The 26044-nt window shown below is 43.8% G+C and overlaps 1 protein-coding gene across 7 annotated transcripts in view; it reads right to left on the bottom strand.

Annotated features, from left to right (window-relative positions):
* PTPRT (protein tyrosine phosphatase receptor type T) overlaps positions 1 to 26044 on the bottom strand; it is a 1124172-nt gene that overhangs the window by 1006953 nt on the left and 91175 nt on the right. The gene's annotated exons all lie outside the window — the stretch shown is intronic.

The raw sequence follows: 26044 nt of genomic DNA, 5'->3' as shown, positions 1-26044 counted from the left end.
GCAGTAGATGACTATAATATAATTGACTTAACCAATTCTTTTAATAAAATCTGCCAACACACACTTATTACTTGATGTCACACTTAAATAAAAGCAAAAACAAAATTTATAACGTCTATTAATGATCATATGTTCTTTTTCAGTGTAAAAAGATCAGTTTCCCTAATGTCTGGATCTCCAACAATCTGAGCATTCCATTTCATTAAAATGAAACTGATCTACTTGTTGGCAATCTGTACTGGGCTCCCAAGCTTCCATATGTCCATCATTTAATTCGACTCTGCAGGATGGAAAGTAACATTGAATAAGTCCTCATGTAATCCTTGGCACACACCATGAAGTTTGCTCGTGCATTTATTCAAACATTTATTTAGGTTCTGAGAAGTTATGTGACTTGCTCAAAGTCACACATTTATTCAGTGGCAGAGCCTAAATTTGGTCCTAATGTCAGTCTGCTTTCCACACTCCCACAGAACCTTAGTGAAGTCACTCCTGGAACTTTCTAGAACTTCGTTTCTCCATCTGTAAAAAGAGAGAGTTGAACTAGATTTCTAATTGGGTCTTGCCATTTCAAGAGTTCATTTAATCGAGTAGCTAGATGTTTAGGTTCATGGGTCAAACACCACAATGTCAAGACCACTAGAAAATGGAAGGATATCGATCTTCCTTTTACTCCTCCAACATTTTGGAAAAAATATATCCACACTCTTGAGGTTCTGCCCACAGAGCCAAAACTTTCCAGAAAGAATGTGGGGATGTGCTTACCTCAACTTCGAAAGCACGCGTCTCCTTCTGCCCCTTCCCAGAGCTTTTGCATAGGCTCATTCCACAGACAGAGCCTCTGGGGAGATCTCTGCATGGATGCAGAACATAAACATCCAGCCCTTCATGAACAGTGTTTTGTTTTTCTCCAGGCCATCGTCCTGCTTTCCGGCACTAAACAGCGGAGATGTATCTGCATCAAAAGACCACTGTCTAATTAAAAGAAAGTTTTAAGAACTATGAGTCCTGGTGGGATTTCTCACGAAAGTGTTGAGCATCCCCAAGCTGAAAGAACACACTGAGTTTAGAAGGCAGCGTTGCATGGCAGCGTTTCAAGTGCATATGGCCTGCTCTATCTTTCTCCATCTACCTGGCACCGTGAAGAGTCCTCTCCTGCGGAGATGCACACCCAGCCGTTGAGAGCTCCGCAGAGCGCTGGAAGGCAGCATACGCTGGCACGGGCTGGATGGCAGTTGCTTTTCTTCTACGGTGATTCATTATGCAGCCAGGCTACGCTCTAATAAGCATTCGTCAGGTTCCATCCCACAGGTTGTTGTTGCATCTCGAGGATGGAGCTTGGGATTCCTGCACATATGGGCCCCAGCAGCATCCCAAGTGAAATGTGTTACCCAACTAGACATCATTCTCATTCAACATGAACTCTTCCATTTAAAGGTAAAAGCAGAATAAATCTTCCCTGACTTTGGTTAGGCAACTTAGACCATTCCCCTGACTAATCTACAGCTATGTTGTGGGCTAAATCTGCATGGACCGATGGAAGAACTAACAGCAAATAAAATCTGAAACGGAGAGCATGTCTTAGAATTTGGAAGAAAAACAAATGTGAAGAACCTAAACTGCTAACAGAACAGGTGTGCGCACAGTTAGAATTTCTAAAGCTTTTGCATAAAGTGGTAATGAGAGCTGTATGCTCCCTTTCAAAGCAGGAAATGTGAATTCCCAGGTTTTACAGGGTCAAAACCTCTTTTTTGCTTGCCAAAACTCCAGAATTCTAGGCATTATAGAGTTAAAGAACCCCTGGCCAGAGGCTCGATTTTATCAAATTTTTCTAAACATGCATGTCTGTCAAGAATCTTAAATCTCCTACTTAAAAATCATTTCCACTACTATAATTGGAAGAAGATAAAAATTATTGGTTTGGGATTTATTTTAAATGTAATAGTGACCACAGTATAACTAAATTGTTTCCCCTGTTGGGTGGGCAGATAGTGCCTTTTTCTTCTGTGCGTGTCTTTTCTTCTCATTTTTCCAACAAAATCTCTACCTTCCCAGTTTCTCACGATTCCTAGTGTCCACTGCTAAGACTCCTGGAGTCTAACACTAAATTCTGTGATTCATCTGGAACACAGTAAGTCGCCTTAATTATGTACAACATGAAACTAAAATAAAATACTACCATGCAATATATTTAATAGGATTTGATCTTCTCTTCCTTTATTTTTAATGCAAGCCAAATGAAACCAAAAAAAAATACTTCAGGAAAAGAACCCTAATGAGCCTGCTTTTTACTTTGATGTGGTCTTCAACTGACCTTTTATTGTAGATATGTGGTTCTTAATTGGAGGAGAGAAAAAATATTCCCAAGAGCCTTCTCAGTTCCCCAAAAAAGATTCCAAGCAACATGTTCTCAACTCCGGAACTCAGAGACCACCTACTAGTTGGAGCAAAGAGGAAGCAAAAGTCCATACCACCCATTACCCCCACCTCTACCCACTGTGCTCTGGTCCTTATCCCATGATGGTGCTGCTGCCCACAGGGTCACCCAAGGTAAAGGCTTTCAGGAGAGCTTTGATTCCTCTCTTTCCCTTACCTCCTACAACCAAAGGTCCCTGGGTCTCTATTTAAGCATTTCTAAACACCATTCTTTCCTCTCCCCTTCCCTCCCCTCCTCAAGTCATACCCTTCCCTCAGGTCTTCTGTACATCTCAGCTGGATTTCCAACCAGCTCCCAATGGGACTTCTTGTCCTGCCTCCCAAGTCTCTCCAGAGTGCTGGTTCTAAACTACAAATGGGATCACACCAGTTCCTGCTCAGAAAACATGAATTGGTCCTCATTGCCAAAGAAGAAGGTTCAGAATAAAGCATGGCTAAAGGGACCAATGTGATCTGGCCCCAGCCCACTTTTTAATTTCACCTCCACTCAATTAATGGTAGCATTCAGTGGAATTTGATGAATAAACAGATTTGGGTCATGAAAAAAAAGAGTGTAAGATTGTGGCTATCATGACACCCAACACTACAAACTGCATAATCTCCTAAGGGTTGTGCCAAGGGCTTCATGTGCATTATCTCAATATTCTCAACAAGGCAGGTCTTATTAGATCCCCCACTTGTCAATCTGAAAACAGGCTGCACAGCTCATGAAGTGAAAAAGGATGAAGCTGAATCCAAGCAGAAATGGCAATGTCCACATCCTTATGCATATACCACACTGCATTCCACACACTGTCAACATAGGGAGCCTGGGTGACCTGGAGTATAGCGGTGTAGGTCAAAATTTTGTTGCGAATACCCACCAGGTACTGATCATGATACTCACTTCAGCCAAAGCCCCTAAAATGTGCAAAAGAGAGCCCCTTATTGAAGCTAAGAGCTCAGCTTTCAGAGGGTCCGGAAGACATCAGGAGGTCTGAGTTCCAGAGAGAGTAGAAAAAGCCAGGCACATCCAATGTGCATAATCTAAAAACACACTGGCTTCAGTTACCTTTCCCAATCATCCCTGGGTATATGCAGAGAGAAAAAGGATACTGAAGGATCCCATCTCCCAGTAACCCCTTTTGTGGAGTCCACCGCTCATCAAGCACCATTCTAATCCCTGCTGGCTTGTGGTGTGGAACAATCTATGAAAATGAGAATTTACAAAGCAGTAGACCTCAGGACCTTTGCTCATGCTGTTCTCTTTTTCTAGACCACTCCTAACTGTCCACAACCTTCACTATTTGCCCTAATTAATGACTATACCATCCTTCTATATCAAGTGGAAACATCATTTCTTCAGGGATACCCTCCCTGAGTATATCAGATACACCGTTAGATGCTTCCAGCATGTTCTTCATCACAGCACCCAATGCCATTATAATTTTTACCTTTGCTTTTGTAGTTACTTAATGCATCTCTCTCCATCTCAGTTATAAGCTTCATCATAGCAGAAACTGTGTCTATCGCTCAGTACAGTTCCTGGCACAGAGTAAGTGACCAATCAATCCTTGAACAAATAAATGAACAAGCATAATTTTAGCCTTCTTAACAGTTAGATTTGTCATTATAAATTAATAAGTTCAGCATCTGGTTTTGGCATCAGTGTCTTGTGAACTTGGTCAGGGAAGCAGTCTCCTTGAAGCTGACCACTCAGCCAGCCCTGAATAAATGAGTCTGGTGCCTGTGAAGATGAGGAATAGATATCTGTGAATAGATATTGGTGACCCAACACAGCCCAGCTTGGGCATCCAGGTGATTTTTTTCTCTAATATTTCTCTCTCATCCCTTGCACCCAGAAAACTGTGTCCAGGAGTGGTCACTGCATTACTTATAGACATTACTAGGCACATAAATTTTGGTTTGATAGCTCCTGTTTCACGCACACTCACTCTCTAAAATGAAATAACAAATGCAAGGTGGCAGGGAGGGCTGGGAAACAACAAATGCCATAGGGAAAGCAACAAAAATCTAACTCAAACAAACCCTTTCCACTTAGAGATGATAAACACAACATGCCATGGCAGCATACACTGTCAGCAGACTGCCCCTTTAAAAATGTAACCATCAATCTGTTGTTAAGCCCACAACAAGTTGCAATATTAATCATACTTTTCTGGCAAGAGAATCCGTTTCCCAATAAAGTTTGAGTGGCAGAGAAAAGGCAGAGCCAACAATCAGGAAATAAACTCTGCTTCCAAATTATCTAAGGAAGCTGCTCTTCTTGCCGGCTGCTCTCTCACCATCCTGCTGCTAGCACCAGACACACATAAATACACATGCCACTCTGCTTCCCCCACATCATATTTCCATCATTGCAGAGTGCTCTGCAGTTCTGTTCTAGACCCATTTTTCACTTTGTGCCATTTTTGTATACTTTGAACACAGATCTTCCCTAGAAATTGTCACTTTTTAAGCATGACCACCATCTCTATTTAGTTGCTCACTCACAACCTTTCTTTCCTTTCTTTCCTTTTTCCTCTCTCTCCCTCTTTCTCACTCTCTCTCCCTCCCCCCGCCAGCCCCCTCTCTCCCGATCTATTTCTCTCGCCCCCTGTCCTCTACCATTAAGCTGGAACCGATTATGATAAGCACTATTTCTGTTCTTCTGCCTCACCTTCAGTCAACTCTCAGGATGCTACACCCATGTTGCAGGCTGTAGGAAAAATTCCCACTTTGATCCATTGTTATTTTTTCTTTAAGTAGTTACTCATGAATATTTTCCTTCTATGCAAATGTTAGGATGTCTTCAACCAACTCCCTCTGGAAATGCTGTGATATTATTGCAACTATGTTAAATATATAGGCTAATTTGTAATGAATACCATATCTACAACATTAAGTCTTCCTTCCTATCCATAAACATGGTATATCTCTCTGCCTTCTTTCATACTCTTTAGAGTTTCTCCAGGCAAACTGCATACAATTTTGGTTAGGTTAAATCCTAGATGTATTACAGTGGTTGCTATCGTGAATAAACATCTTCTATTAAATATTCTTAATTTATTATTCTGGTACAAAAGAAAGTTATTAATTTTCATAAGTTTATATTATCCAACAAACTTGTTGAACCCTCTACTGCTAAGGGTTGGTCTGTTAATTATTTTTTTTCTAAGTAAATGATGTTATATGCAAATAAACCACTTTTCTTTTCCCTTCCAATACTTATAACTTTCTATTTGCTTTAATACATTAGCCAGAAGCTTTAGTTTAGAGTAGTAGCAATCATCATGTGTATTCCTATTTCTTTCTAACCTTAAAAGAAAACGCTTCTAAAATGTAATAACCATAATCTTTGCAGTAGGCTTTTGTAGAAAAGCCTTTATTAGATTGAGAACATTTCCTTCCATAATAGATTATTGTTCTCAGTTATTTGCTGCCTCCCTCTACCAGGCCTACCTCCATAGGGCCCCTCACATTGGGCAAAGTATGGAGCCACTACACTGACATCAGACTTGGCCATGTGACTTGCTTTGACCAACGAACTATGAAAGGAGGTGACATATGTCAAGTACAAGCTGACACTTGGAGCCGTAACATGGTGCTTCTATTGATTTTTCCCGTCTGCTACTGTACCACCACATCCCAGGCAGGGGCTGCTCCTCCAGCCTGGCTCCTGCGTGACGACTACAGAGAGCAGAAACACAGCTAACCTACAACCAACATGCAACATGTACAGGAAATCAACCTTTGTTATCATAAGCCACTGACATTTTGGAGTTACTGCTACAGCATAATGTAGCAAAAGCTGACTGATATACAACCTATTTTTATTTTTCTCTGGGCTTTTGTCATAATAGCTGCCTTTACTATACCCATTGAGATCACTGTATGGTTATTCTCCTTTTGTCTGTTAATGTAATGATTTCAGAGGTTAAATTTGTAGCAGACATTAGCTGTCCATCAAAAATACTAGTGCTCTTCCTCCCACAGTGTGGTATTTTCACTGGGAAATGGCTGGCCAGCCTGTAGCTACACTCTCCAGCTCTTCTTGCATGTAGAGGCAGCCATGCAACTAGTTACCACCAATAGGACATGAGCAGAAGTGACATGTCACATGCAGGTCCAGAGCTCTTACAAAGCAGGTAGAGATTCTCACATTCTTTATTTTTCTGCTGGCTGGAAATGCAGGACATGGGGACTTAGTGAGAAGTCGAACCACAAGATGGAGGAAGCCTGGGTCCTTGAGTCACCACATGGATCACCTGCCAACCACGGCACCATTCCATGAGCAAGAAATAAACCTGTTGCATACAGGTGCTTATTTGTTAGAGCAACCAGTGTTACCCTAATACACCATCCTTGCACTTCAGGGATAAATCCAATGATATATGATATTTTAATACGATGTTAGATTTAGAATGTTAACATTTTATTTAACTTTTAGCTGAAGCTGGCTTGTCATTTGTCTTCTTTGGTACTATCCTCATTCAGTTTTGATACTGAGGATATAAATTTGGTATTACACTTCAGAAAATAACAAGAGCAGCTTTCTCCTTTTTATAAATCTCTGGAGCAACTTGAACAAGGCAGGGATTATCTACTTATATAAAACTGCATGGCCCTAATGATTTTGGGAGGAGGAGGAAGTTTTTGCCATCATTTTCATTTCTTCAGCAGTGATTGTTCTAGTCAAGTTTTCCATTTATCAATTGGCCAACTTTGGAATTTCATATTTTTTCCATAAATCTATTCATTTCATAAGAGTTTTCACATTTCACATTTCACAGCTATACATTTGTTTATATACAGTTGCTGAACCAAATCTCTTATGATATCTAAATTGCTTCTATAGCTATGATTATTTCATATGCACCTTCTCTCTTTTTATTCGTTGATCAGTCTCTCTAGAGGCAAATCCATCTTCCTAATTTTTTCAAAGAACATTTGGTTATTCTAATCATTATTATTTTTCCATCCTCCTTTTATTGATTTTTACTCTACCTTATTATTTTAATCCTTCATTGAGTCAGAGAATATGGTCTGAATGATATCAGTTCTTAGTCCAAGACTGACTTTCTGACCTAGAATATAATCCATTTTTGTGAAAATACCATGTGTGCCCCAAAATAACATGCACTTAGTGTTTTCCGAGTGTAGGATTGTTAATCGTGTTTTTCAAATCCTTCTTTGCCTTTTTTCCCTGTTTGTTCTGTTTCCAAGAAAATTATATTCAAATCTCCATCTACAATGGAGATAATCTACTTACCACTATAATTCTTCCAATTATTTCTTTATGTAGTTTGAGGTTATGTTGTTGGTTATGTTTTTGTCATCACTATTATATCTTCCTTGAATATTGTGGTATTGTGGCATTCCCAGAAAAAATCATTTTTCATCTTTTTTGATGTTCACCTTAAATTCTACTTCATCTGGTATTGAAACTGCTAGCCTGGTGTTATTGTGGTTATTTTCCTAGAATGCCATTTTATCCCTTTATTTTCAACCTGTGTTTTTGTTTATGTGACTGTCTCAAAATCACATATTGCCTGATCTTTTCTGTAATGTAATCTAAGAGTATGTGTATCTTAATCAGTGAGATTAACCATTTATTCTGTAACCACTGATACTGCAGGTTTGATATCCTCACCCTATTTTGTGTTTTCTATTTACTATGCTTTTTTCCTTTTATTTTCTGATCTCTCACTGAATATATTATTTTCTTAGTTTTAGCTTAATAAAGTATATTTTTATGATTTCCATGGTTGCCCTTAGCTTAAGTAAAGCCTATATTTATATTTGTTTATTCCTTTAATATCTAAAGACTATTCCCGACTATATCCTCCCCACAGCAAGACACAACCCTTGGACTGCTTTCCTCTACCTGTGATCTTTTACACACACTCACACACACAAACTTCATTTCTCATGTCGGCATTGTCTGGAAATTTAGTTCCAGGTTGGTTATGGGTCACTCCCTCCCCCTGTTTTTTCAGACATCTCCAGAACCCTGAGCAGAGGAAGAGACCAGGAGACCATGCTTTGTTTACCACATTGATTCAAACCAGAATTTAAAACCAGCCCAATTGTGCCATGAAACTAATGCGTATGGGTTTTTTTGAATAAACATAGAAATGGACCCCCCCAAGTCTTGAAATTAACAAAGTTGCATTTGTCTTATCTGAGTTCCTCTCTCAGGAAACAACTATCAGGCCTCCCAGATAGTATCAAAGAGCTGAAACTCATCAGATAACATCTGGACAATGAGATGCCAGACCCCTCACTCATCATGATGGCCAAACCGACCACCTGCTTCCTGCTGACCCGCTCCTCTTCTTCACCCTTCCCTAATTCCTATTTTTCCATACATAGTCAGATTTCTTTCCTGCTATATAAACCCCTAATTTTAGTCAGTCAGGGAGATGGATTTGAGACTGGTCTCCCATCTCCTCAGCTGCAGCGCCCAAATAAAACCTTCTTCCCTGGCAAAGAAGGGAAAGAAGGGAAAGACAGCCCACTGGTGGGCGGTCTGTGCAGCAAGCAGCAGGATCTAGACTGAATGTGTTTCGGTAACAAATTATCCTCCTCATTTCTTATTATTTTTTGTTTATTGCCCATTGTGAGTTATTTAGAATAGCGATTCTATGAATGTTATTATTTTGAATGCTTTTTTGAGGTATAATTTATATACCATAAGATTCGCCCACTTCAAATGTGTATATACATATGTATGTATGTATTTGAGACAGTCTCGCTCTGTGGCCCAGGCTGTAGTGCAGTGTCGCGATCTCGGCTCACTGCAATCTCTGCCTCCTGGGTTCAAGTGCTTCTCCTTCCTCAGCCTCCCAAGTAGCTGGGATTACAGGCACGCACCACCATGCCTGGCTCATTTTTGTATTTTTAGTAGGGATGGGGTTTCACCATGTTGGGCAGGCTGGTCTCAAACTCCTGACCTCAAGTGATCCACCCACCTTGGCCTCCCAAAGTGCTGAGACTACAGGCATGAGCCACCGCACCCGGCCTTAAATGTATAATTTAATGATTATTATTTACACAGTTGTACAACAATCACACCATCACCACAATACAGTTTTTACAATATCTCCATCACTCCAAAAAGATCCTTCATGCCTGTTCACAGTCATCCCTGTTCCCACCCCTACCCCAGGCAATCAGTAATTTACCTTCTGTTTCTACAGATTCACCTTTTCTGGAAATGACCTATACATGGAAACGTATAAGATGTGGTCTTTTCTGAGTTGTTTCACTTAGCATAATGTTTCTGAGGTTCATACATGCGGCTGCATGTGTCACTATCCATTTCATTTCCTTGCTGAATCGTATTGCATTGGATGGATGTGCCATGTTTTGCTTATCCATTTGCCAGTTGATGGATATTTGGACTGTTTCCACTGTTGTGTACCTATGTCTTCCTGTGGACGTAGGTTTTAATTACTCTTGGGTAGATTCCTAGGAGTAAAACTGTTGAGTAATATGGTAAATTTATATTTAACTCTTCTAAGTGACTGCCAAACTGTTTTTCCAAAGTGGCCATGCCATTGTACATCCTCACTAGCCCTGTGTGAGGGTTCCACTTTCTCCATATCTTTGCTGTATTAGTCCATTTTCACATTGCTATGAAGACATACCTGAGATGGGGTAATTTATAAAGGAAAGAGGTTTAATTGACTCACAATTCTGCATGGCTGGGAAGGGCTCGGGAAACTTACAATCACGGCAGAACGCAAAGGAGAAGCAAGAACCTTCTTCACATGATGGTAGGAGAGACAGCAAGCAATGGGGAAACTGCCAAACACTTTTAAAGCATCAGATCTCGTGAGAACTCACTCACTATCATGAGAACAGCATGGGGGAAACCTCCCCCATGATCCAATCACCTGCCACCAGGTCCCTCCCTCAACATGTGGGGATTACAATCCCAAATGAGATTTGGAGGGGACACAGAGACAAAGCATATCATTTGCCAACACACGCTTTTAACCATTGTTTGTTATTGTTCTTCTTGTTGTTACATTCATTCTAGTGGGTGGACTTACTATTTTTATAATCAGAAAAAAAAGCATGTAGCTAAGTATATGAAATTTATGTATATACCCTATCTTAAGGGAGAAAAAAGAACAAAAATATTAGAAGGGAATACAACAAAATATGAAATACGGCTGTCTCTAGATGACAAGATTATGGGTGTTTCTTCTTTCTACCTTTCTGTATTTTTCTCTTTGATAAGCAACAGGTATTTGCTTTTATAAACAAATTTTTTAATAAAGTAATAACATACCATGAGGTGTTTTACAGCTAGTATAATCTAACTTTAACTACCTTAACATTTTCCAATAGCGATGATTAGATACCAAAGCTTCCCTTCTACTAAAGATCATCTATACTTTGTTGAATTACTGAACAAATTACTTGCCTCCAGATTGACTCGCAGAGTAACTGTTGGTTTTATTAAACTCCAGAGAAGAACTGCAGAGCTTCCAGGGCCCTTCCTCAAAGCAGCTAGGAGGCATGGATGCACAGCTGTCACCGCATTCCTCTCACAGTGCTTCCTGGGCCAGCATCAAGGCTATTCAGAAATATCTCATTCCTTTACAACCATCCTTGGCTCCTACACCAAACTCTACAAGATGTATGGCATTCAAGTAGTTTTGTGTTTGGCTAGTGATGACAAAGCCACCCCATCACACAAAACTGTTTATATGCTACTCTATTAGCATATAACCTGGGAATCTTGCTGAAGCACATTCATCCAACAAGTATTATCTGAGCCCCAACTATGTGAAAGGTATTGTATTAGTCTGTTCTCAGCTCCTAATAAAGACATACCCGAGACTGGGAAATTTATAAAGGAAAGAGGTTTAATTGACTCACAATTCCACATGGCTTGGGAGGCCTCATAATCATGGCAGAAGGTGAATGAGGAGCAGTCACATCTTACATGCCAGCAAGCAAGATAGAGAGTGTGCAGGGGAACTCCCCTTTTATAAAACCATCAGTTCTCATGAGAGTTATTGACTATCACAAGAACAGCACAGGAAAAACCCTCCCCCATGATTCAATTACCTTCCACCAGGTCCTTCCCCGACATGTGAGAATTACAGGAGCTATAATTCAAGATGAGAGTTGGGTGGGATACAGCCAAACCATATCAGGCATCTTGCTGTGTCCCCTTGAGTTTACAATCTAAGAACAAACACTCTGCCCAAAGTACAGAGCACTAAGGATCCTAAGGGACAAACACACAGAAGGGCCTGTAGGAGTTTGGAAAAGAGTTGTCTTCCCCACCCCCCACAGCTGCAAGAGGAAAGACATTTCAAGGAAACAGTCACTTGCCAGTTTTGGGTGTCACTGAACACGGAACCAGAGGTCCAGGAATTACACAATGGCCCAAGACAAGCATCTAGAGGGCAAGACCAAGGGAAGACCTTCCCTTCCCTGCACCCATTTTCCCTCTCAAATGCTCTTTCCCTGATCTTTATTCTCTGTCACCACCAAAACTTCTCGCCTCTGTCTAGACAGGAATACAAGGGCCAACCAACCCACTGTAAATTGGTGTCTCAGGCAACTGAAGTCCGAATAGAATGAGGCCAGGGCGCCCTCACTCAACTCATCCAAAATGAGAAAATACTAAAAAGTCCCGGCCAGAGTCATGTTTCTTCTACACCATGACACTGCATGTGTAAGCCCACCCTATATCCTTTTAAGAACGCAACATTTTACAAAAGAATAACTTAACTGCACATCGTATGCCATCGTTTTATGCTAAAGATCATATGTACTGTGTTGAACTACTTCAGAAATGACTTTAACATCAACAGCCAAAGCAAAACCTTTAACTAGAGGGGACTGTGTATTTTGGCCTGATGAATAATTTGCACTCAGTAATAGGGAGTCATCCAAGCCACCAAGCGTGAATTACTAATTTTCAAAAGACCAAAAAATAATAAAGTACATTCAACCTTAAAACCATTTTGAACATAATCTTCCTTTGAGGATTCAAAAATGCCGAGAAACACTTTAAATCTGTGAATAAGGACCACGACTCTGTGTTGTCATATCCATACAAAGTTATTCAATAAAACCTAGCAGGCTTAGAGCTTACTAATCCTATTGTTATAACCAGGGGCCGGGGGGGAAGAATTGCTCTTCTAATAGTAAATGTAGGTAAATGCCAGCAGAACTGGGTATAAGAGATGTGCCTATTAAGGAATGTCACTGGTTTTATTTTAATTTATTCCGGGTTAATTGGATACAGCAAAATTCACCCTTTATAGATATACAGTTCTATGAATCTTGACAAACATATACAATTGTGTGGGCACCACCATAATCAAGATATAAAATGTTCCCATCACTTTCTTAAATTCATACCCCTTTGCAGGGAACCCCTCCCCATTTCCCCAGTCCCTGGCAACCATGAATCTAATTTCTGTCCATATAGTTTTGCCTTTTCCAGAATTATCAATCTAATTTCTGTCTCTATAGTTTTTTCTTTTCCAGAATGTCACAGACATGGAATCATACAGTCTGTAGCTTTTGACTCTGGCTTCCTTCACTTAATCTTTTAAGAGCTATCCATGTCATTGTGTGTCCGGAATTGGTGGGTTCTTGGTCTCACTGACTTCAAGAATGAAGCCGCGGACCCTCGCGGTGAGCGTTACAGTTCTTAAAGGCGGCGTGTCCGGAGTTTGTGCCTTCTGATGTTCGGATGTGTTCGGAGTTTCTTCCTTCCGGTGGGTTCGTGGTCTCGCTGGCTCAGGAGTGAAGCTGCAGACCTTCGCGGTGAGTGTTACAGCTATTAAGGCGGCGCATCTGGAGTTGTTCGTTCCTCCCAGTGGGCTCATGGTCTCGCTGGCTTCAGGAGTGAAGCTGCAGACCTTCGCGGTGAGTGTTACAGCTCATAAAAGCAGTGTGGACCCAAAGAGTGAGCAGTAGCAAGATTTATTGCAAAGAGCGAAAGAACAAAGCTTCCACAGTGTGGAAGGGGACCCGAGCGGGTTGCCACTGCTGGCTTGGGCAGCCTGCTTTTATTCTCTTATCTGGCCCCACGTCCTGCTGATTGGTAGAGCCGAGTGGTCTGTTCTGACAGGGCGCTGATTGGTGCGTTTACAATCCCTGAGCTAGACATAAAGATTCTCCATGTCCCCATCAGATCAGTTAGATACAGAGTATCGACAGAAAGGTTCTCCAAGGCCCCACCAGAGCAGCTAGATACAGAGTGTCGATTGGTGCACTCACAAACCCTGAGCTAGACACAGGGTGCTCATTGGTGTGTTTTACAAACCTTGAGCTAGATACAGAGTGCCCACTGGTGTATTTACAATCCTCCAGCTAGACATAAAGGTTCTCCAAGGCCCCACCAGAGCAGCTAGATACAGAGTGTCAATTGGTGCATTCACAGACCCTGAGCTAGACACAGGGTGCTGATTGGTGTATTTACAATCCCTGAGCTAGACATAAAGGTTCTCCACATCTCCACCAGACTCAGGAGCCCAGCTGGCTTCACCCAGTGGATCCTGCACCGGGGCTGCAGGTGGAGCTGCCTGCCAGTCCCGTGCCGTGTGCTCGCACTCTTCAGCCCTTGGGTGGTCGATGGGACTGGGCGCCGTGGAGCAAGGGGTGGCGCTCGTCGGGGAGGCTCGGGCCACACAGGAGCCCATGGAGGGGGTGGGAGGCTCAGGCATGGCGGTCTGCAGGTCCCGAGCCCTGCCCCGCGGGAAGGCAGCTAAGGCCCGCTGAGAAATCGAGCGCAGCGCCAGTGGGCTGGCACTGCTGGGGGACCCAGTACACCCTCCGCAGCCGCTAGCCTGGGTGCTAAGCCCCTCATTGCCCGGGGCCGGCAGGGCCGGCCGGCTGCTCTGACTGAGGGGACCGCCAAGCCCACGCCCAGCCGGAACTCCAGCTGGCCTGCAAGCGCCCCGCGCAGCCCCGGTTCCCACTCGCGCCTCTCCCTCCACACTCCCTGCAAGCTGAGGGAGCCAGCTCCCGCCTTGGCCAGCCCAGAAAGGGGCTCCCACAGTGCAGCGGTGGGCTGAAGGGCTCCTCAACTGCCACCAAAATGGGAGCCCAGGGAGAGGAAGCGCCGAGAGCGAGCGAGGGCTGTGAGGACTGCCAGCATGCTGTCACCTCTCAATTGCATTGATTTTGTTTGTTAACTAACATTGAACTGAGACTTCCAAATGGTGCTGGTGGCCTCATACCCACCAGGTTCTTTGTCATTGTTCACACTGTCCTTTTTTTTTTTTTTTTTTTTTTTTTTAAAAAAGGGTCGCCCAGGCTGAATGCAGTGGTGTGATCTTGGCTCACTGCAACCTCCACCTCTCAGGTTCAAGTGATCCTCCCACATCAGCCTCTCAAGAGGCTGGGATTACAGGCGTGTGCCACCATGCCGAGCTAATTTTTGCATTTTTAGAAGAGAGAGCATTTCACCATGTTGGCCAGGCTGGTCTCGCACTCCTGACCTCAAGTGATCTGCCTGCCTCGGCCTCCCAAAGTGCTGGGTTTACAGGTGTGAGCCACTGCACCTTGCCCACATTGTTCTTTTCAGGGGCCTCTGAGCCACCCAATACCTTCTTCATATATTAAAGGAGGGACGAATCTTCATCTTTCAAAAGGGAGGGCAATGGTTTTTAAAGCAAAGCTCTAACCCATGAGCTTTTACTCCAGGACACAAACTCTGGCCAATGGAGCTCTGTCGCCCAAGCACAGGGCAGGGTACTCAGTGGGGGCACAGCACAGAGGACACTGAAGGCTGGGAAGGGGAAGAATGGATGGGAGCGAGATTTATTAATGGATACAAAATTACAGCTAGATAAGAGGAGTAAGTTCTACTCCACACCACTGTAAGATGGCTGTACTTAACTAAAATATTCTAGATTCAGAGAGTTAGAAGGAGGATACAGAACATTTCCAACACAAAGAAATGATCAATGGTTGAGACGATGGATATGCTAATTACCTGGATCCAACCACTACACATTATACTGAAATATCACTATGTGTTCCATAAATATGTACAGTTATTATGTGCCAATTAAAAAAAATTTAAACCTATTGGTTAAACTTGACTGAACTGCAATTCGATCAGTAGTCAACGTGAATAATACCATCTTAGTTCAAAAGTAAAACAATCTCACTGAGAAAATTTCTCAAAAAAAGACTCCCAAAATGTTACATTGTGTTAGGTTTTGTTTTGCTTTGGGGTGTGTGTGTGTGTGTGTGTGTGTGTGTGTGTGTGTGTGTGTGTTGAAAACTGGCTCTGAAAGCATTTCCAAAAGTGGAGCTTTCCAACATCATGAATCCACTCCTGCACCTCCTCATTGTACAAATATTTACTGAGTGCCCTGGGTGGCTACACCAAGTTCACTGCTAGGAGTGATTAAACTTCTAAACACCATCAGGAAAGTACAGACTCTGGGTCGAGATGGTTCTGAATTCAAATTCCCACTTTTGGCACTTTAACTCTGACTCTACCACCCTAGAGATTCCCCAGCAGGGTCACCCAGACAGAGCTTGATGACCCGTGTGCTCAAACCCTCTGCCCAACCCATCCTCCAGCACACTCTGCCGGGCCCATCTTTTGTGGTCTGCACACCTTGCTTGTTACCAGTGGATCTGCGAAACTTTCAGAATATCCATCCTGGAAAAATGTTCACCTCTGAATAATAATTTAAGTCTCGAACTTTCATCATCCAGGGAAGAACTTCTCGCTCTGAATCTGTCCTGATTCTAGAGCATTCCTAGAATCTAGAGGTTCTAGATTCTAGATCCTGACTCCTATGCAAGTAGCTCGGCAAAGAGAGGGGAGCAATGGCTGGAGAAAGTGACAAATTCTCTAAATCCGGTTATTCTCACTCATAAAATAGAGTTATTAATCCCTTCCTGCTGCGAGGATAAAATAATGGATGATAATAATAATAGCAGCTGTTATTAATTGAAAGCTTATTTGAGGGCCAAATACCATAGAATATGCATTACTTATTTATTGATTTTAACCCATACACCCAATCTTATGAGTAAGACTATTAATTATCCCAACTAATAAACAAGAAATTGAGGCTCAGAGATACTAAGCAACTTGCTCAAAACCACCAGCTAGTACATGCTTCACTGAGGGTGTGAACTCTTCATCATTATATTTAACCTCATTCAACTTCTGGCAATCAATCCCAAAGAAATAATAATAAGTCATTCATACATACAGAGGCTCCTCATGGTTTGAGAAGAGAAAATCAGAAAATAATTAAACATCCAACGATGAGGCATTGCTAATATAAACTGCAGGTTTCAAACCATGATTGCAAAGAATAGTCTGTGAAGACCAGCTGAAGACATGTGTTCACCTCCCACTTCCTCCCAAAACTCACTGATATCCCAGTAAATAACTACAAGTGGGACAATATCATAAAATCACTGTGAACTGATAAAACAGAAGCCAGGTGAGGTGGTGCTGGTAGCAGAACCAGGGCAAATGAAGAAGGAGAGGGAGCTGGAATGGTGAGGAGGAAGAAGCTGTTTCCCATCATGGAAGCACCAGCATGGGTGGATACGGATACCAGGAGTTGAAGGAAGGGCACCAATGGTGAAGGCTGTCTGCAGGAAGAGTCCATGGGCTGGCCTCCCTCAGTCTACTCAACAATCACCTCTCACCTCTTCCCCCAAGAGCAGCAAATGAATTTTCCCAGGCTGAAACAGGAAATACAACCTCTAAGGATCCTTAACAATCTTCCAAGAAGGTGCTTAAATCTTCAGAGTGGGGATTATCACCCCAAAATATGTTCCTCTTTGGCTTAGCATGAGGAGCAGCACAACTCGCCTGCTTTTGTTCCACAAATGTCCAAGTGAAATCCGCCAATCAACTCACCTGCCCGTGGACAAACAAAACTACTCAGCAATCTGTGCCACCACCTAGTTCTACGTTCCTAAAATGAATAAACAATCCAAATCATTAATGCTGGTGGAGGCAAACAATACCAAGGAAAGAAGTGAGCTGAACCCATAAAACCAACTCCAGGGAAAATAGAGAATCCAGACAGAAACAAGAACTTTCACAGAATCCTTAATAATATCCTCCAAGATACTGAAGGAGATTTTATACACATAGAACAAGAACAGGTGACTATTTTTTTTTTTTTTTTTTTTTTTTTTGAGATGGAGTCTTGCTCTGTCGCCCAGGCTGAAGTGCAGTGGCGCCATCTCAGCTCACTGCAAGCTCTGCCTCCCGGGTTCATGCCATTCTCCTGCTTCAGCCTCCAGAGTAGCTGGGACTACAGGCACCTGCTACCATGCCTGGCTAATGTTTTTGTATTTTTAGTAGAGACGGGGTTTCACTGTATTAGCCAGGATGGTCTCGATCTCCTGACCTCGTGATCCTCCTGCCTTGTCCTCCCAAAGTGCTGGGATTACAGTCGTGAGCCACCGTGCCCAGCCACAGGTGACTATTTTTGAAAAGCAATTAAAACTCAGAAGTAACAAATTTACAGAAATTAAGAACATGCCTGCTAAAATGAATGCCAAAGGAAAAAATATCAATAGAAAAGCTGAAATAAAAAATTAAAGAAATTTCCTAGAATATAGAGCAAGGAGAAATATTTAGAAAACATAGACAAAATAACAGACACATGAAAGGCCATACCATGAAACAAATATCCATCTACTAGACGCTCCTAGAGAGATCACAGAGAAAATAAAGAGGAGGAAATAATTACCAAAAATATATATATACTTCACAGAATTGAAGAAAGAAAGAAAATGCAAAGTGTCCATCAAGTGCCAAACAGCATAAATGAAAAATACCTTTTAAAAAGTCCTGGCTGGGCATGGTGGCTCATGCCTGTAATCCCAGAACATTGGGAAGCCGAGGCAGGCACACTTGAGGTCAGGAGTTCAAGACCAACCTGGCCAACATGGTGAAGCCCCAACTCTACTAAAAATACAAAAATAATTAGCCGATGGGGTGGCAGGCACCTGTAGTCCCAGCTACTGGGGAGGCTGAGACAGGAGAATCGCTTGAACCTGAAAAGTGGAGGTTGCAGTGAGCCGAGATGGCGCCACTGCACTCCAGCCTGAGCGACAGAGATTCCATCTCAAAAAAAAAAAAAAAAACCAAACCTGAAATCTTCCAGTGTATGTGTGTCGAGAGAAGTGGCATGCAGACAAAACAGGTAATCCATGAAGGAATGGGGATTTTAAGTACTGAGCTAATTAGCAATACTGAATGTTAGAAGACGACTGCATGTACTCTGAAATGTCAAGGAGAAAATGATTTTGACTGTAGCTTTCTAGACTCTCTCTCTCTCTCTCTGTATTTCTCTGTCTCTCCCTCCCACACACACACACATACACACAAACACACACACATACAGAGTGTGAGGATGAAAAAGAGATTTTTTCAGCCTTTAAGAACAAAAAGTTTTCCACATACCTATTATTTTATAAAATAATAATTAGGAATAGACTGAGACAAAATGAAAAGGAATACAAGAATAAAAGAAGGTTGGGGATTCCAGAAAGAGAAGAATTCCAGGACAGCAAGAAGAGCAGCCCCAAGATGATGAGGTCATGGGCCCAGGAGGAAGGTAGGAGAGCACTTCACAGTGTGCAACTGAACAACGGTGAGATATTCATGATTCAGTGAAGAAAACATCCGCTTCCTCCACTCACAAGAAAAGCAAATGACAATTAGAATATAAGAAGCTGTACAATAAGGTCACAGGCCAGCAAAATCAAACATAACATGCCCTGAGTCTAGCAACTGATGGAGTGATCAAGAAAGCAAATTCATCTCACCACGGTTCTGGGATGGGGTACGGTTCTCACTACAGAGACATTCATGCCTGTCTGGCCTGGGTTTTCTCAAAAAACAAAGCATACAACAAGCACACATGGGAAAGTGGTTTACTTGGGGAAGTGATTCCAAGTGACAGTATGGCAAACTGGGAAGAGTGGAACAGCAAAGGAGAGAAAAACCAATCCAGGAGTGCAGCACACAGTGGATCCCCCACAGGGGACAAACGAGACTCCATCCCACTCTGAGAATTATCTGCCTGGGGGAAGGAAGATAAGAATGTGTACTCATTGACTTCCATCCCCCATTGACCAAGGGCTGCCCCATGGGTCTGGCATTTCCAGACGTCCATTACATCAGAATGTCTGTGCAGGAGGCTTCCCGAATGCCAGATACAGAAAAGTCCCAGGATATAAAGTGAGAAATATGCATTGTAGTATTTAGAACTGTATTTTCTACATACGTAATATTTCGTAATAGTAACTGTGTTAAGGAGAGACACAAATACTATGTAGACATTAGCACTGCTCGCCAAATGTTTTTGGCTCTCAGCTTCCCAAGCATACGATGGAATCACACTCTTTGGCCCCTATGTGGTTGAGTGCAACCATGTGACTAGTTCTGCCCACTAAACTGAAGTGAAAGTGATATCTCACTTCCACGTTACAACATGTGAATTTTGACGCAAGACACTCCAGAGTTTTCTTTCCTCCTTCTTCTTCCTTTCCAGCAACATAACAGATAACAGTTGTTTCATTTCCACGGGCTGCCAAATAAAGAGGACCCACAGCAGAGGCCTAGTTCACTGTAATAGACATGAGAGTGATGAGAAATAAAACCTTCCTTGTGTAAACGCTCTAAGATCTGGGGATTATTTGTTACTGCTGCCTAACCTAGCCTATACTGACTGATACAATGAGCCAATGCTTTATAATGTTGTTTGGGAAGACAAGTTCAGAAAATTTAACACACACACACATACAATGATTACACTGTACATTTAAAAAGCTAAATATAGAGAAAAAAGGGATATCAAGTGCTAGTAGTGTATGCCCTTGGTTGACAGAATCCCAAGGAAGGTTCATTATTAGATGGTCACTTTTTAAATATTACATAACAAGCACGTATTGTTTACACAAAAACAAACATTAAAAGAAAACTTCAAGTGAGGGGCTGTATCAAGGAGGAGAGATTGGTGGACATCCCATTTATGTCGTGTGCTTATGAACTCTAAACTTCAGTACCTTTTCCACCCCATAAAATACACAAATCTCTTTTCAGGTATCAGGGCAGGTGGGTGTCAAATACCCAAAACTTTACTTCAGCTTTACAATGTGCATATCTTCAAAGTCTTTCAAACATCTAAGAAAGTTTTAGTTGTACCTTGGACTGTTTCTACTCCTTTCTTCCAAGTCTCCCAATAACTTGTTCAGCTTTTGCAAATAGGAATTTTTTCCCAAAAGGGAAAAGAATTTGAGAAAATCCAATGTCTAGAACTTACCAACATGAAGCCTTGTGAATGCACAGGTGTATGCTCACACGCATGCACACACATGACAGATCAGTCTGTTAAGTCCTTTCTGGGCCCAGTCTTCCAATTTCTTCCACATCCCTCTTTCCAAGAGCAGCCAGAGTGATCCTTGGGAAGTTAACACTTCACATCACTTCCCTGCTCCAATGCCCCACTGGCTTCCCATTGCACTTATGGAATGAAATCGAAACCCCTAACCATGGCCCTGGAGATGCAGGTGATCTGGCCCCTGTCCCACTCTCCCCCTGACCCAGTATGTATCAGCCATAACGATATTCCTCTCAGGTCCCTGAACACACCAAGGTACTCTTTCCATGTCTGGGCCCCCGTGCTGGCTGTTCCCCCTTCCTGGAATGCTGTTCTCTGAGGTTCCCACAAGCCTTCTTCCTTCTCTTCCTTCAAGATTCAGCCTAAATTCCACTTCTTCAGGGAAACCCTCCTCAAAGGCCACCATTAAAAATGAGCCCCGTCCCCATCATTCTCTCCCACTATCATCCTGTTCCTTTCCTTCAGACACTTCCCCACAATCCTATGTCTTCTCTATTTTTTTCTTTCTTTCTTTTTTTTTTTTTTTTTGATGGAGTCTTGCCCTGTCGCTAGGCAGGAGTGGAGTGGCGCAATCTAGGCTCACTGCAACCTCCGCCTCCCAGGCTCATGCCATTCTCCTGCCTCAGCCTCCCAAGTAGCTGGGGCTACAGGCATGCACCATCACACCCAGTTAATTTTTGTATTTTTAGTAGAGACGGGGTTTCACCATGTTGGCCAGGATGGTCTCCATCTCTTGACCTTGTGATCCACCCATCTCAGCCTCTCAAAGTGCTGGGATTACAGGCATGAGCCACTGCACCCGGCCTCTTTTTTTTTCAGATGGAGTTTCACTCTTGTTGCACAGGCTGGAGTGCAATAGCATGATCTCGGCTCACCACAACCTCTGCCTCCCAGGTTCAAGTGATTCTCCTGCCTCAGCCTCCTGAGTAGCTGGGATTACAGGCATGTGCCACTATACCCGGCTAATTTTGTATTTTTAACAGAGATGAGGTTTCTCCATGTTCGTCAGGCTGGTCTCAAACTCCCGACCTCAAGTATCTGCCCGCCTCGGCCTCCCAAAGTGCTGGGATTACAGGTGTGAGCCACCGTGCCCGGCCTCTTCTCTTGATTTATCACCTTAGGTGTTTATTGCTTGGCTTCCCTGTGACTACAGAAGCTCCATAGGGCCTCATCTGTCTACACATGGCTACATCTCCAGCATTTAGAACAGTGTCCGGCACATAATGAGTGCTAATAAATGGACGAAGGATTACAGACAGGCTGTGGAAAGGGGCTAACAGGGGTGTGCACGGAGTATGGAAGAAGATGAAGCGGGTTACCAGGATAGATTTCTAAGAGAAGGGGATGCTTAAGCTGAACTTTGAGGGATGATCAGGTGTTCAGGGGAAAAGGCATGAGCAGCAAGGGAAACAGAGGTGTGCAAAGGCCTCCAGCCACCAAAAAGAGTAGGACCAGTGTCCGGGAAGCTCTTTCTGCATTTTGGATATTGAGTGTCATGCCCATTTGGGAGCCTTGGAGAGACCTTTTACACCAGCCACCTCTGCCTTGGGAGAGACAAAGCCCATTTCCGTCTGGGAGCTGGGTTGGTGCATCCCAGACTCTGGTTCCTGAGTGGCACTTGCAGGGTGGCCTGTCATCAAGCAGTTTCACACCCAGTGATACCTTGCACTTTCACCCTGTCACCTGCCATTAGTAATTTCTCCTACCAGCACTGAGAGGTAAATCACTATTATTATTTTTCAGTTTTACAGCTGAGAACTAAAGAGTGTGGAGGTTAAGTGACTCGTCAGAGTTAGTGGCCAGATAGGGTTCAGAATTCAGCACCTGTGGTCACACCCAAGGCCTAGGGCCCACGACATTCATGTTTCTCACTCAAACCAGAAGGCCCCATGTGGCTGGACATGTCTGCATGGCTCCCCACCCACCTTGCAAAATTTCCCAGCCCCCCAGCTATCTCTCACCCTACCTTTCTCCTCCCTTGCCCTCTCCTCTCTCTCTTCTCTCTCATCTCTCTCCTCCACCAACCTCTCTCCCTGACTCTCTCCCACCTCTCTTCCCTTTCTCTCTCCCTTCTCCCTGCCCTCTCCCTGCTTCCTCTCTCTATCTGTTTCTTCCTCTCTCTCTCTCTGCTCTTTTCTCCCTCTCCTTCTCTCTCCAACCTCTCCCTCTTTTCCTCTCTCTCCTACACCTCTCTCATCCCCCTCTTTCTCTCCCCCACCCTCCTTCTCTCTCTCTCCCTCTCTCTCCCGTCTCTCTTCTCTCCTTTTCCCTCTCCACCCTTCCTTTCTCTTTTCCCCTCACCCCGCTCTCCTTCCTCTCCCCCACCTTCTCTCACTCCCTCTCTCTCTCCCGTCTCTCTTCTCTCTCTCCTCTCTCCGCTCTCTCCCTCTCTTTTCCTCTCTCTCCCACACTCTCCCCATCTCTCCTCTCTCTCCCTTCTCTTTCCCTCTCTCTCCCCATCTCTCCTCTCTCTCCCTCTCTTCTCTGCCTCTCCCTGTTCCCCCTTCTTCTACTCTATCTGCCCGCCTTGCCCTCTCACTCTCCCTCTGTCTCTCTGTTTTCCTTTTCTCCCTCTCCCTCCTCTTTTCCTCTCTCTCCAACCCTATTTGGCTCTTTAGATTGAAAACTTCCCACCATCTCACTTCAGACAGGGATGGGATCATTTGCCTTCTCTTCTTAACAGTATCAGAACCTGTAGTCTCACAGGCTCCTTTCTTAGGAGGGCCCAGCATGTGAGGAAGGGCTGGTGATCCCAAGTGAGAGCACAGAAACATCCTTGGGGAGTCGGCTTGGGGAAAAGCCTGCTGGCAAGTGAGGCCTAATCCTCATGCAGGAGCTCTGCGCCCCATTCAGCAGCTGGGCCCCTCCTCCTCCTGGGGCTCCTGACAGAGGGGCTTCCTCCACTCCTGGCTGGCTCCCCAGCCCAGCAGGCTCCCGCCCCCCATCCACAGCTCTGCCTGTGTAAGGCCAGAAGCCCAGCATGCCTGCCTGGAATACCAAACAGGGCCCTTCCAGATCCAGATGCACTGAGAAGGCCAGACAATCCCTTACCTCCCCCATCCCCAAGGGCCTGGCTGGAGAGGGCTGGAATCTAGTGCATTGCGGGGAGCAGGGAAGCTCATCACAGTCCTTATGTGGGGACAGAGGAGGCCCCTGATCCCTCTGGGATGTGGGTGGCAGGCTGCCAGCTGAGGAGGTTAGAGGCCCCAGGCTCCCCTTCCAGACAGCATAAATCCAATGGTGTGGGGTCCAGCTCCCTGTTGCCCAGGACACAGGCAGGACTGCAAGGATGAAGGCCCAAGGTAAGTTTGGAGGAGATTAAATTAAAAAGCCAAAGCTTCTGAGCACCAGAAGGCCTCAGCGACCATAAATCTACTTGCAGAGGAGCACACGGAACACGAGGCCAAACCAGTTTTATTTAAGTTGCTGATGAGCATTGGCCTCTGCAAAGGCATAATTCAACCACACTTGGGCCTGGACAGTCCCTGTTTCCAAGCAATGCACAGTAAGGGAGCCAGGAAGTGGAAGTATGGATCACTTGGACAGTGGCAAGGGGCCTTAACTACAGGATCAGAAAAACTCATGCTCAAATCCCAGCTCTGTCATTTCTGGGCAATGTAATCTTAGGAAGGTCGCCTAACCTCCCTAACCCTCTTTTTCCTCACTCAGAAAATGGGTTAAACCAGATGGACCTTCCAGAGTCATTGTGAGTACCTGCCCCACAAGCCCCACCAAAATGGTAGCCATCACAACAACAAAGCTGATGATGACATAGGAAAGTGAAGTTAATGGCCACAGAACATTAATGAGCTAACACAAGGTACTCATTCTATGCTGGGCACTGTTTACTCTTTCAATCCTTAGAATGATACTGTGATAAAATGCCATGATGGTTCCCAGTTCACAGTTGCAGAAGTTGAGGCACAGAGATGCCGAGAAATTTGCCCAAGGTCACACAGCTGGTTATGGATAGTACTGGGATTCAAACGTGGGCAGCCAGGCTCTTCCACAGTGACAGACACTGCACTCTCCTGACTCTCAGAATCTGAGAGCCTAAAGGAACACAGGAATCATTTTTTCCATATTCTTGGAAGAGGGAGACACCTAAGCCCAGAGGGCAAAGGACACCTCCAGACAGTGACAGGATAGCTGAACACCAGCCACAGCTCCTTAGAGGAAACAGCACGGGGGTCTTTATGATCTTAAGTATCTTCTGTGTGGCTTTGACAACCCCAAAACTTCTCTTGTTACATGAAAATCAGCTTACATTAATATGTATGCAAGATGCAAGTGCGGCACAGTGCCCAGGCTGTACAAAGCAAGCAGGGAGGCTTCCGAAGATGACCCCCAGGCTATGCCTTGGCAGTCCCCTTCGCCAGCTTCCATCCCCCGAAGCCACGTGAGGAAGGCCAGAACACCAAGGTCCCTCCAGAATTCTGAGCAGAGAAACAGAGCCAGCCAGCCCAGCCACCCCCAGAGATGGAAGGAAGCCCCAAGGGGACTGATGTCAAGCTAAAATTTGGAACTTTATCACAAACTCATGGTTACCAACATCAAATATTTAATTTGCAGCTAAGACTCTTTTTGCTTAAAGCCATGAAGCAGCAGCACAGCATATTGGCTGAATGCACAGACCTTAGAGCCAGACAGCCTAGGTTCCGGTCTCAGCTGAAAGACCTTGGCCACATTACTCAGCCCTTCTGCCTCGGTTTCCTCATCTGTAAAATGGATATAACGAACCTCCCAGGATCATTTTGTACATTAGGAATATTCATATTAACAGAGTACGTAGAATATTACCCAATCCCCTAAGAGTGCTAGGTAACTAAGTATTTGTTAAATAAGAAGCTCTCCCTCATAAGCCAGCCCTCTCTTCAAAAGGTGACAACTCTTTTTTTTTTTTTTTTGAGGGCTTCCTCAGGATCTTCAAAGATTTCACTGAAGAACCAGCATGTGTCCCTGACCTGATGGAATGTGTCCTTACCAGGATAAAGAATCGATGCAATACTGTTGGAAAGTGACCCCATGGTTTGAAGCAAACCAAATTATACGTTAAAGCAAAAAATTACCTCCAGAATAAACGCTAAGCACAGTGAGTGTCTACAAAGGCCATGTTTTAAGCGTTCGCACTCCAGGACCCTGGGTTTAGTGGCACATTAGACACTCAATAATTGCATATCTAGCATTCAGAAACTTTTAAGTGGTTTTGTATTTTGATTCCTTTCACCTCTCTATAGTGG

The sequence above is a fragment of the Hylobates moloch genome, unplaced genomic scaffold (assembly GCF_009828535.3).
Source record: "Hylobates moloch isolate HMO894 unplaced genomic scaffold, HMol_V3 SCAFFOLD_21, whole genome shotgun sequence".
Classification (NCBI taxonomy): domain Eukaryota; kingdom Metazoa; phylum Chordata; class Mammalia; order Primates; family Hylobatidae; genus Hylobates; species Hylobates moloch.
This window is presented reverse-complemented; position numbering and strand designations above follow the sequence as displayed.